This window comes from Pithys albifrons, chromosome 10 (assembly GCF_047495875.1).
Source record: "Pithys albifrons albifrons isolate INPA30051 chromosome 10, PitAlb_v1, whole genome shotgun sequence".
Classification (NCBI taxonomy): domain Eukaryota; kingdom Metazoa; phylum Chordata; class Aves; order Passeriformes; family Thamnophilidae; genus Pithys; species Pithys albifrons.
This window is the reverse complement of record NC_092467.1, coordinates 31965328-31976175: the sequence shown is the minus strand read 5'-3', so window position 1 is coordinate 31976175 and position 10848 is coordinate 31965328.

Genomic DNA, 10848 nt, shown 5'->3' with positions numbered 1-10848 from the left:
CCCACCCAGTGCCACCCCTGCAATGGGCAGGGACACATCCCACTGTCCCAGGTTGCTCCAAGCCCTGTCCAACCTGGCCTTGGACACTCCCAGGAATGGGGCAGCCACAGCTTCTCTGGGCAGCTGTACCAGGGCCTGCCCACCCTCATAGTCAGGAATTCCTTCCCAATATCCCATCCAACCTTGCCCTCTGACATTCCCAGTGTCCTGTCCCTCCATCCCTTGTCCAAAGCCACGTTGCGGATGATTCAAAGAAACCCCATCCCAGACCTCTGCTCATAACCCTGTTGGCCCCAGGAGCTCCATGGGGGCAAGGAGATGGCAATCCCTGCACCAGGGACACACAGAGCTTAGAATCACAGAATTATGAAGTTGGAAAAGACCTCCAAGATCATCGAGTCCAACCACTAACCCAGCACCACCACAATCATCACCAACCCATGTCCCAGGTGCCACCTCCACATGCTTTTACCCACTTCCAGGGTGGTAATTCCATCACTTTGGGCAGCCTGTCCTTTGTCTTCCTCAGGCCTTCCCTCCTCGCTGTTGGGAACAGAAGCCCTGCCTGCACATTGGGTGCTGTTAGGAAACCACACAGAAGGAATAAAAATTGCCAAATGAAAGCAGGATTCCCACTATGTGGCACCTGGAAGGGGTTCCTGCCCAGCAATCAACCAGCCCATACAAAATATACACCCTCTGAATTTACTCTTCATTAATTAACACTATTTGAGGTCAGATATATATAATTTTTAATAAACCTGACCCATAGAGACAAGATGGATCCAATGCCCACTTCTCTCACTGAAATTTGAGGAGTCCTGCCAGAGTCACTCTTGTCCTGCAGTCTTAAGTTAACAACTTACCCAAGCATGAGCACAACATATTGTTTACTATAATAACATCCTAATTTGCTTGAAATGTGGTTTCTCTCTGCTTTAATGGGGGATTTGTTGACTTCTCCCAGGCACTGGTGCCAGCAGTGATTGCCCATCCCACGTTGCCAAGGATGAGACCTGAAGTCCTCCTGGCATCTTCCAGGGACATCAGCAAAACTCTCTTTCATTTGATTTTATTAAATTAAGTACATTTCTAGCTATGCAAAAGCTGTATCAGTTTATCCTTGGCTTTTGTTCACTGAGGTGATTTTCTGGGTCTAATATAATTCACTTTTCTGCACTATTCCTGAGGAGGATTTCTGGTTTAGCCAAAACAACCCAAACCAAAATGATCCCTCTCAAAGCTGCCCTAATTGGTAACTTCTATTTCCAAACCTAAAGTAGCATTTGCTGCTTGAAAGACAAGGAATGTTCTTTCCATCATGCTGAAGCTTTTGGATTTCTGGTGGAATATTTTCCTTGGGTCTAAGTGGGAGAGAGAGAGAGAGAAGCAAAAGTGTTCCAAAGTCACTCTTAGCACCAGTAATTTTCATATTACATTTGATGGTATTTTATTACATTCATCATTGTAGGACACAAAGGTTTTAAATTATAGTGACAAGTTGAATGTTTTTTTTTCAATATCTTAGCTAAACTACAGTTTTCAAAAATTGTCTTTTATTTCTGATTGTAGCTGCATGTTTGAAAAATTAAAAAGAAATTCCTACCTGTAAACTGTTCCATGATTGTCACATCGAGGTCACAGCCATTGCATCAGCAGCTCCAAGGATTTCCCAGCCATCCCATCCCCAAATCCCAAAGTTCACACTACAAATAGTCTTGTTTTGGTTTGTTTTTTTAACAAACTAACCTCAGGAAATGAATGAGATGCTTGTCCTCCTGGTTCCAAAGCTCCAGGAACCCACTGAGCAGGTTTCACATTGTCATGTACAACCTGAACTCATTTACTCTGCAGCCCTCCAGGCAAACCCGGACTCCTTGTGGAGTTCCCACAGCTTTGTGCCTTCCCAGAGGAGAAAGCAGCTTCCAGCAGGAGCAGCAGAGCAGCCCTTCCTTCCTTCCACCCCGGAGGAGCTGCTCTGGGACATGGGAACACCTGGTGCAAAGTTACTATAACCACCAGTGGGGCTGTTTCTAAACGAGTCATGCACAAGCTCCACTTGCACGTGGCAAAGCAGAAGAGAGGAAAAATCTCCCTCCAAAATGCCATGAAAAAAGAGAGGTTTGTTTTTTTTTTTTAAAGAAAGACCCCAAAGTTCAGATTCTGTGATCTTCAGAGTCACAGGAGATGAGTCAAAGCTGCCACTTTGAACAACACATGATGTTTATCACCTTCTGGTCTTTCCCATGCTGAGCTGACACAGCTGGGGATTGAGTCTGTCTTATCAGAGGACCAGGGAATTGCTTAGGCTGGAAAAGACCTTCAAGATCATCAAGTCCAACCATCAACCCAGTTCACCACTAAACCATGTTCTCAGGTGTCAAATCCACAGCTTTTTGAACTCTTTCAAGGATGGTGACTCCACCCTGGGCAGCTGTGCCAGGGCTTGGACACCCTTTCCATGAATAATAATCAAAACCTCCCCTGGCACAACTCAAGGCCATTTCCCCTCCTCCTGTTGTTCTGCTGTAGAACAAGCCCTGGAGAAGAGGAGGGTCAGCCTTGCTTGGGTTGTGGCACCCCCAAAAGTGGAGTGTGGACCTGTTGGAGGCTGGAGAAGGAAAGGACCTGCCAGATGAAGAGCTGAAGGTTCTGCTCTGCAAACACCCTTCAGAAACCAACAGTGCAGCCTCTCAGACTTGCTAAAACATGGCCAGGCTGGAAACACATCCCATTATTTTTTTTCAGAGCATGGAAAGGCTGGACCTGGAGTTCAAGTGCTGGAGGGTGGGAAGAGGAGGAACATATGTCAGATATAAATCCCAGCACCATGGTGGGAGTAAAGTTGCTTTGACAGCAGCACATGGAGATGCCAGGCAGGTCAGGAGATGGCAATGCTGGGGAAGAGAACAAGTGAGATGTCTCCAGAATAGCTGGTGCGTGTGATGGCCCCAGAGAAGTCCCTGTTTCTGTAGGGTGTGACTCAACATGGTTTATTAATGGTGGATCTCCCTCTGCAGGGATCAGGACATTATTGAGAGCTCTTCTAAAGTTGCTTTGCAGATAAATATTTCATTTATATTTGGAAAACTGATCTGAGTGTATAAACAGACCCACGTGAATACAGAGGTCTCTTCTGTGCTCGCTTCATTCTGTGGCACATCCTTGTGCTCTCCCAGCAAATCAGGGCACCAAACACTGAAAAAAACCATGCCCTGACCCTTGGAAAAAAATCTCCTTGGAAGTGGCACTTCTCTAACACTAAGCCTTGAGCCTGCAGCAGTACAATAAATGCTCCAAAAAAATTGTAAGGTAGTTTGGCAGCCTCATCCTTTCTGCCTGATCCTCTGCCCCAGTTTGTGGCCTTTCACTAACTGGTCTTGTGCAAACTGTATATCCAGCAACAGCCAGTCCCTCAGCAAGAAAGGAAGTGAAAAACTCGTTGTGGCTCTCAGCTCTAACCTCAAAGCAAAGACTAAATTTAATCCCTTGGTATAAATCCAGAATAAAAATAGAGCAAATGAGAGTTTGCATGAGAATGGAAGTTCTGCTTTGCTCCAACCCTCCTCCTGTATCTCCCAGTTCATGTGCTTTGTTTTGCTTTCTCATCTGACCCCTCTGCCTTAATTAGATTGTGGTCATCAGCACACGGGCCAAGTCTGAGGGCTTCATTTCCCCATGTTGAGCTTCCCAATCCTCTCATTATGCCTTGCAAATGTTTGCTCTGGAAGCTCCATCTCTGTGTTAGTTTTGGCTCCAGTTGCTGCTCTCACAATAAGTCTGATCTTCTCTCGCTCCTGGGAGTTGCACGTTGACACTTGAGGACCAAGCCAAGGGGAGAACCTCCCATTCCATGATTTAATGGGCAATAGTTCAAGCAGCAATTGATGGATGTGTCTGGAAAGTGCTTCTCTAAACCTTGTTTTCTTGTGTGCAGATGGTAAACTGTGTCAGACAGCAGGAATAACAGTCCCTGGAAAACAAGTTGTTTTTTTTCTTTTAGGAGAGGCTGAGGGAGCTGGGGGTGTTCAGCCTGGAGAAGAGGAGGCTCAGGGAGGACCTCAGCACTCTCCACAACTCCCTGAAGGGATGTTGGACCCAGGGAGAGGGTTGGTCTCTTCTCTCAGGACAAGAGGGCACAGCTCAAGCTCTGCCAGGGGAGGTTTGGGTTGGAGATCAGGAAGAAATTCTTTGCAGAGAGAGTGCTCAGGCATTGGAATGGGCTGCCCAGAGAGGGGGTGGATTCTCCATCTCTGGAGGTGTTTAAGATGACACTGGATGTGGCACTGAGTGAGAATCCACCACATCTTGATCCAACCCCACTGTGATCACCAGCCCAGGGCACTCAGTGCCCTGGGCTGGTGATCACAGTGGGGTTGGATCAAGGGTTGGACTTGATGATCTCAGAGGTCTCTTCCAACCCAAGTGAGAAGAGCAACGAGGCTGGAGAAGGGACTGGAGCACAAGCCCTGTGGGGAGAGGCTAAGGGAGCTGGGGGTGTTCAGCCTGGAGAAGAGGAGGCTCAGGGGGGACCTCAGCACTGTCTGGAAGTCCCTGAAGGGATGTTGGACCCAGGGGGGATTGGTCTCTTCTCTCAGGACAAGAGGGCACAGCTCAAGCTCTGCCAGGGGAGGTTTGGGTTGGACATCAGGAAGAAATTCTTTGCAGAGAGAGTGCTCAGGCATTGGAATGGGCTGCCCAGAGAGGGGGTGGATTCCCCATCCCTGGAGGTGTTTAAGGTGAGACTGGATGTGGCACTGAGTGAGAATCACCAGCCCAGGGCACAGAGTGATCCCAGTGGGGTTGGATCAAGGGTTGGACTTGATGATCTCTGAGGTCTCTTCCAACTCAGCTGAGAAGAGCAACGAGGCTGGAGAAGGGACTGGAGCACAAGCCCTGTGGGGAGAGGCTGAGGGAGCTGGGGGTGTTCAGCCTGGAGAAGAGGAGGTTCAGGGGGGACCTCAGCACTGTCTGGAGCTCCCTGAAGGGAAGTTCTGGCCAGGTGGGGGTTGGTCTCTTCTCCCAGACAACCAACAGTAGGACAAGAGGGCACAGCTCAAGCTCTGCCAGGGGGAGGTTTGGGTTGGATATCAGGAAGAAATTCTTTGCAGAGAGAGTGCCCAGGCATTGGAATGGGCTGCCCAGAGAGGGGGTGGATTCTCCATCCCTGGAGGTGTTTAAGAGGAGACTGGATGTGGCACTGAGTGCCACAGAATCAGCTGGGCTGGAAGAGACCTCTGAGATCATCAAGTCCAACCCTTGATCCAACCCCACTGTGATTACCAGATCATGGCACTCAGTGATCTGGTAATCAAAGTGGGGTTGCAATGGTTGGACTTGATGATCTCAGGTCTTTTCCAACCCAACTGATTCTGTGATTTCCTCAACTCCTGGCTGGGACAGCATTTGTAGAACCCTGTGATTAGATCTGTGCCCCTCCTAAGTGCCCATTTTCACCTGGATCACGAGCTAAGACCTGTGAGCCTCTAAAATCCAGGTTTTCCCTCATCCTCAGAGCAACATCTGCCAACTCAATCAATCCTTCCCCCAGAGATCACAGGCAGGGATGAGAATGGAAAAACTCCTGGGGCCCTCCCTGCCCAGCCAGGGCTGTTCTCACCTCTGAGGGAGTTCTTTCCACAGCCCCATCAGCACCAGATAATATTTTTAATTAAAACCATCACGTGTGTGGTGTGGGGTTTCAGAGTGAGCTTTGGGCCCAGCTGCACAGCCCAGCTGGAAGGAAGGGCCTGGTGGGAGCAGCAGAGCTGAGCACACACTTCCTGCTGGGCTCCCTAATTTTACACCAAGTTTTACTCTAAATACACCACTGATGATGTCAGGAAGAAAACAAACTAAACTTCAAACTACCAACATTGCAGGGCTGAGATTTTAAAGAAAGTTCTAACCATGGGGAGAGGTAGAGCCAGAGGAAGGGCTGTGTTGGGAGCTGGAAGCTCATGGAAGGGCCTGAGGATCTTGGTTTGCTGCTCCTGAAATCCTCAGAGGAAGAAACCAAGATAGAAATCCAGAACTTTCCCCCTGTAGAGCCTTCTGGTATTACAGCATTTTCTTACCTGTTGGTTACTCAGGGTCTGGGGGCACAGGAGCATCTCAGAACATCCAACTTCTCCTGGGAAAACCACTTTGGGAACCCAGTGCTACAACAGGAGCTGCTGGTACAACAGACACAACTTCTCCAAGGGGTAGAGAAGTGATGACCAGACATCCAGCAAAGCTGCAGCCCACCAGCTGGAGGTCAATATGACCATCAAAGCAGGTGCCATGGTGGTTGTCTTGGCAGTTCTTTAACCAGTTCATGGCAATTTATAAGTCCTGGCCTTTCTATAATCTCATAATTACCAGTGAGAGGGACACCCTGTTGGGTGTTGATGGTCCACCAGCCAGAGCAGACATCTCAGTGCTCATCCTGTTCCTGCCATACCCCCACCTGAACATCTCCAGGGGTTTGGCTGTGCTTTCCCACATGGAGACTCCTCCATCAATTGTTCCACAGGCTCACAGCCTCATCCTGGTTGCTGCTGAGCTCTCCTTCCTGCAGCAGGTCTCCTTTGCCCACATGAAGGTTGGGAGAACCTCTTTGAGCAGCACAGCAGCCAGTGCAGGGGGAGCTCCATTATCACAGAATTACAGGATACCAGGTTGGAAGGGACCTCAAGCATCATCTGGTCCAACCTTGTAGACAACATGGCCCAGCATCCAACACAGGGAATCCACCACCACCCCAAGGAGATTGTTCCAAAGGATCCACCAGGGAGCAAGCCAAGCAAGGTGTGAATGAGAAGCCAACTCCACTTGAGTCATGTTGAAGGAATTCTTTGGACTTCCCATGGTTCTTTCCTGAATCAAGACCATATGGATTATTAAGGTGAAAGGACATGCCCACACTCTGAGACAAAGGATAGACATTTCTAACTCCCATTTCTTGATCTTTCCATTCTTCCAAGGTTCTTCTCATTCCATGCTGTATTTTAGCTACACACAACCAATGGGAAGAGCAAACACAGTGAGGAGGACACTGCCAGGGACATCATTGCTCAAGTCCAAGTGCTTGTCCTTCTTGCACTTTTTCTATGATTTTAGGACAATCTGAAAAAAAATGTTTCAAAAATAACATCAAACAGCTTCTTATTATTTTTTTTTTGTTTTCAAGTTCAGTATCATCCTCCATGTCCTACACTGTCCCTCAGCAGCAGATGTCAATGAGACCCTGAGGAACCACAGGAACCCTCCTGAGGCTCCAACAGCTGTTGACATCACATGTCTCAGGTGACAGAGAGCACAGGATTGGACCCCTCATTAAATTCACCACCAAACATTTCACTCAGCATGTGAAAAACTTGCAGCTCTACCTTCATTCTGAGGATAAGTGGCTTTTGACATGATCACAGAATGACAGAATGGATTGGGTTGGAAAAGACCTCCGAGATCATCAAGTCCAACCCTTGGTCCAACTCCAGTCCCTTTACCAGATCATGGCACTCAGTGCCACGGCCAAGCTCAGGTTAAAAACCTCCAGGGATGGGGAATCCACCCCCTCTCTGGGCAGCCCATTCCAATCCCTGAGCACTCTCTCTGCAAAGAATTCCTTCCTGATATCCAACCCAAACCTCCCCTGGCAGAGCTTGAGCCCATCGTGCCCCCTTGTCCTATTGCTGAGTGCCTGGGAGAAGAGACCAACCCCCACCTGGCCAGAACTTCCCTTCAGGCAGTTCCAGACAGTGCTGAGGTCCCCCCTGAGCCTCCTCTTCTGTAGACTTGATGGTGCTCCCACCCTTGGAGCTGCCAGACTCCAGCAAACACTCCCTGGTTATTTGTAAGCAACAGTTTTTCAGAGATTCAGAATTCAACTAAATTTGGATTTTCAAAGAACACCCTCTTGGCCAGTGTGGAAAAACTTAAACCACCTCAGCTTTTCTCTTTTCTCAACAAAACAGCTCCATTCTTGGTTTCCCACAACTCCATTTGTACAAATGGCTGAACCTTTCAGCCTAAATATCTTGGAGTTTCCCACAGCTCCATTTGTAGAAATGGCTGAACCTTTCAGCCTAAATATCTTGGAGTTTCCCACAACTCCATTTGTAGAAATGGCTGAACTTTTCAGCCTAAATATCTTGGAGTTTCCCACAGCTCCATTTGTAGAAATGGCTGAACCTTTCAGCCTAAATATCTTGGAGCCTGAAGTAAAAAATAGCTCAGAGCTTTAGAGCACAAACAGGGGAAAAAAGAAACCCTACCCAGCCTGAAAGCCTGGATTTTATCCTTGGGAAATGGCAGGCAGCCTTGGGAACAGGCACTGCTACTGGCAATATTTGTAAGAATTTTGATACTCTGATCTCTTTATCTTCCTGCTGCATCTTTTCTTTTATCTTCATGTTGGTGCCGTGGAATTTATGGCATCAATGTTTTGCTTTTTTTCCTTTGGCTTCATTTTGGAAATGAAAATAGTTGGATTTTTGAGCACAGCCAAATTTCTGGTGTCACTTCCATGCCCTCCTGGACTCCCAACTTTCTCTTGGCTGGGGGACCATGTCCTGCCACAGGACTGAGCACTTTGTAAGGGCATAAAGGGATGATCTCCCACGGGACCGACAGTGTCACTTTGTCACAGCAACATGGGTGGGATGGGATTATTTGCAGTGGTGACAGGGAGAACATGAGAGCCACCCATGTCTCTCCTGCCTCCTGGGAAACAGAATATACCTCAGCTGTCCCTGTCACGGGAATTCCTTGAGGTCCCTCCTCTGGATCTCCCTCTACGTGCTCAGCAGGCACTTGAAGCACTGCTATTAATATCCTGTCCCCCAGGGCTGGGAGGGAGGAGGAACAACTCCTGCTACACCTCCTGATATGGTTTGTGGAGCGCTTTGTCCACAGCTGAGCAGATCTTTGTCTCCCAGAACATGCTCTCTAATGAGGCAGCAGATGCAGCTCCTGAGAGCAGAGCGGTGTGTCCACCATGGCCAACCCCCCAGGGCAGCCCAACCTCCCCAGCCCGGCACTCAACCCAAGCTGGGCAGGAGCTGCAACCAGGCAGGGAGGGTGTGCTGCCTGACAGGTTCCACCAGCCCACCTGGCTGAGCCATGAACTCGCTGAGGAGCCTTCCTGGGGTTGGGGTTTGCGTGTTCTGCAGCTCCTGGGTCTCTCCTTCTCCATCTCCTGCTGTTATGGGAAGTCCTTTCTGCAGTCCCAGCAGGGTGGAGCTCCCCTCACCATGCTGGGTGATGATCACCTTCCTGCTGCATCACCAGTGGTGTCCACCTCAGGCAGGGACATCACTGTCCCAGTTGAGCAGGTGGGCCCAGTCTGTCCCTGTGTGGGGGTGCCCAAAGCTGGGCATTCCAAACCCTCTGGGCCATTGCCCAGCAACTGTTCCCAATGGCCCATTGGCAGCAGCTGCCCAGGGCACAGCTGAGCCCTCAGGCTGGGAGCTGGCTGGGAAAGAAGCCTGGCAGAGGAGCTGGGAGAACTGCCCTGCAGGGACTCCTTGGCACCTCCACACCCACCTGAGGGCTCAGCTCTGCTCAGGGGCCAGCAACGAGTCCAAAATCCCCCCTGAGTGCCAGAGTCAGATCCCCCAGGGTGGAACTCCCTGCCCTGGGGGAGGCACTGGGGGCTCCCACCCAAACCTGAGGGGATGGAATCTTGGGGTTGGGGACTTCTGGGACCACTCCTTGGATCCAGAGGAGGAGCAGCCCCTGGCCAGGAGGAGCCCCCCACTCTCCACCAGACTGTGCCATCATCTGCACCAACAGGTTTGTCCCTTCCTTTGCCTTTGGACTCGGGGGCACCACGTGGGGCTCAGCACAGGGGCCACCAAACCCCCCTGTGTTTGTGCCCCAGGGGGTGGGTTACACTGCTGGGCTTGGGGGTTAAACCCAATTTCTCTTTGTGCCATTGCATTTCTTGGAATATTGTTATTAAATTGTAACTCTGACTTAGAATCTCTCTTGGGTTGGGTTTCTTTCTCCTGCAGGTTCACCTTTAACCAGCACACCCACCCAGGCGTCTCCTCCTCTGCATTTTACCTTCAAGAACCATCAATTCAAATACAACCCCAAGGACAAAGGCCCAAATCCAGGGCTCTTTCCCACCCAATGAACACCCTCCTGTGTGCCTGGTGTCCAACCCTCCCCCTCCTCCTCAGCACATCTGGAATTCTTTAGGGTTGCAACAGGATCCCCACCAGGGCCCTGGGAGCACCTTGAGCTCGTTATGGGCCCTGTAATTAGGCAGGGACTAAGTGGAATTTCCCTTCATTACCTTTCTAGGAATACCCAATGTGCAGCTCAATAAATGCTTGCAGGACACCATCTGAAGGCAGTTACATCTTCAGCCTGTCCAGCTCAGTGGTTTGGAGTTTGGCCACTCAGTAGGACCTACAGAAAAGTCAAGGAAATTCATATTTTAATGCCCCAAAACCCCAATGGTTTGAATATCTCTATCTGGAAGGTGTGACTGTAAAGGCAGAATTTATGAGAGTGAATCATTGACAGAGTGTAAGCAAACACCAAAATTCAGAAAATCAGTAGATCTGCCTTTTTTGGGGGTCATTTTTTATCTTTTGGTTTCATCCAGCTTTTCCTGCATTTTTATCATATATCCCTTTTCTTTAAGCCCCTCCAAAAAGTACCCCCTCTAATATCACCACACTAAGGTGGTTACAGATGACTTTGGTTTTTTAATGGAATTTATTCCTTCCTGTGTTGTCACTGCAAACTGCAGGTCTGTGAACTCCACAAACTCAGGCTCACATTTAACAACATTAATTGATTTTCCCTCCAGTTAACAGGGAGACAAAGCTCTGCCAATGGAAGGGGTGGAAT